This window comes from Dipodomys ordii, unplaced genomic scaffold (assembly GCF_000151885.1).
Source record: "Dipodomys ordii isolate 6190 unplaced genomic scaffold, Dord_2.0 Scaffold66, whole genome shotgun sequence".
Lineage (NCBI taxonomy): Eukaryota > Metazoa > Chordata > Mammalia > Rodentia > Heteromyidae > Dipodomys > Dipodomys ordii.
This window is the reverse complement of record NW_012267282.1, coordinates 2,438,492-2,440,872: the sequence shown is the minus strand read 5'-3', so window position 1 is coordinate 2,440,872 and position 2,381 is coordinate 2,438,492. Positions and strand designations below refer to the sequence as shown.

The 2,381-nt window shown below is 58.5% G+C and overlaps 1 protein-coding gene across 1 annotated transcript in view; it reads left to right on the top strand.

Annotated features, from left to right (window-relative positions):
• The first annotated feature begins 155 nt into the window (after positions 1 to 155).
• Positions 156 to 2,381, top strand: part of Tmem132b (transmembrane protein 132B) — a 17,200-nt gene continuing 14,974 nt past the window's right edge. The window contains exon 1 of the mRNA XM_013023112.1: positions 156 to 223. The gene's annotated coding sequence lies outside the window, so the exon portion shown is untranslated. The remainder of the gene's footprint in view (positions 224 to 2,381) is intronic.

Here is a 2,381-nt window from a genome sequence, read left to right as displayed (position 1 = left end):
GCCGCCCCCGCAGCCCGCCCATCCCAGCGCTCCCTTGGTGCCTGTGCTTGCTGACCAGCACCCTCTCCTCTCCCCTCAGGACACGGAGGTGCTGAACACCGCGATCCTCACGGGAAAGCCTGTCTCCGTCCCTGTCAAGGTGGTGGGCGTCGAGGAGGACGGCTCTGTGGTGGACGTGTTGGCCTCCGTGGAGTGCAAGTCGGCCAACGAAGACATCGTCAAGGTATGGAGGGGCTGTTCAGTTCTTCCTGTGGCTGCCCGGGGCTCCCACGGCGGTCAGCCTGAGCACCCTTCCCCCAGGAGAGAGTGCTGGGTGACACAGTGACCCCCCAGGAGAGAGTACTGGGTGACACAGTGACCCCCCAGGAGAGAGTGCTGGGTGACACAGTGACCCCCCAGGAGAGAGTGCTGGGTGACACAGTGATCCCACCCAGGGGGAGTCCAGACAGCAGGTGTCTGTGGAGTGGGGGCTGGGCAGGCTGTGGGACAGAATCTGAAGGCACAAATGAATTTAAAAAGTTGGGGGAGCACAAGGAAGGGGGTGAGCCTGATCAGGTTCTCTGCCTGCATATGCAGACATGCCAAAACAAAACCCCCGTGTACAACTGATTGACGGTAATAACGTGAATAAAATAAACAAAATGACCTAAAAGGCTGGGATCTTAGACTCACCTAGTAGGATCAGGGGAGATAAATGTCATTTGAAATGTACACATTCAAGTGCTAAGAGAGGCATGCGCCATGATTGTGTGTGTGTGTGTGTGTGTGTACACGTGTGTGTGTGTGTGCATGTGTCTGGTTTTTGAGTGGTTCATTGGAGATAAGCGTCTCATGGGGACTTTCTGCCCAGGCTGACTGAACCACAACCCTCAGATCTCAGCCTCCTGAGTAGCTAGGATGACAGGCGTGAGCCACCAGCACCTGGCTAAGTTGCTTAATTTTTATTAGTTACTTTGTTGCTCTCGTGTAGCTATTGGCAAATTCACACAGAAATCTGGATTTCCAGCTGAAGAAAAATCAGGAAATCCGCCACCCAGCGAATCGGTCACAGGGACGGGTCCCTCGGGGATCCCGTCCGTTTCCACCGCCCTTTCCCGTCTCCCCTCCAGGTGAGAGGCTGCCTCTCACCTAGCCTCCGCCCGCCCCAGTGCTCTGTGCTCCTCTGATCTTAGATTGTGCAGAAAGGGAGATATTTCTTCTACTCCGCTCTCTTTTAAAAAAAGCAGCACGTGGTATATTTCTCTCTGCCACTCCAGTAGGATTCTGTGTCTGATAGGCCATTGGGGAACGCTGGGAAGATGGCTATATTCCACCAAAGAAGGGCTGGGGCTGAGAGCCCTGGAAATCAAATTGGAGGAGAAGGCAGGAGTGCCGGCCGGCTGATGGCAGAGGCGCCCGGGGCGAGGTGGACATGGGCGCTCTCCAGCCCGCCAGGAGCCGGCGTGGGGGAGACCAGGTGGTCTGTGCCTTGGTGTTCCGGAAGGAGATGTGGAGAAGGGAACACTTTTGGTTCCGGTGTGAAGAGGGAGCGAGCCGTGGGCTAAGCTTCCAGAGAGATGTCATGGCACCAATCCTGCCCGCCCTCCTCGGTGTTCGGCTGCAGGCGGACGCCTGGCATCAATCAGCCCTCGGCTTCCTCGTCCGTCTCGGGGCAGCCGTGGTGTGGGAGAGGCCTGGAGCTGCCTGGACACTGCCTGGAGTGGCCGTGCCGGAGCCAGGCCGCCCGAAAGCCGGGTCTGCGGCTGCCGCCGTGGCTGCGGCTGCGGTGGCCCCCGGAGCTGGAGTGGACTTTCCACTGGACACGGCAGGACACTCAAAGGAAGGGACCGGCCTGGCATTCTCACACCTAACACAGCGTTTAACAAAGCAAAACAACAACAGAACCACACCAAGGTGCTTAGGGCAAGGACTCCACATTCTGGAATGAGAGTAGCACCCTCAACAGAGCTCAATTCCTGTGCAGCATCCTTATTCAGAGTCGGGTCATCTGGTCTGCCTTACTATAGACTGCCACAAATTCAGCATCCCAAACACGCCGTTCCTTATCTAAGAGGCTGGAGAGTGGCATTGCTGCCGGCAGCTCCAGCCGGCAGCCCGTCCTTCTCTCCAGCTTCTGGACGCGCCCCGTGCCCCAGGCTCACGCCCCCTCTGCCCTCTTCAAAGCCAGCAGTGAAGCACCTTTGTCTTCTCTGGCTCCTCCCGAGCCCTCGTGAGCGCGTGGGCCGCCCCGGTGGCCGCGGCCGCAGCCCGGAGGCCCGTCTCCTTCCCAGTGTGCTGCCTAGAGCCGCTGCAACACGCCACAAACCAGGGGTGCCAGGCAATGCAGGTGTGTTCTCTTCTGGTTCTGTTGGCAGGCGGCTCTTCTGCTGAGGCTCTGAGGG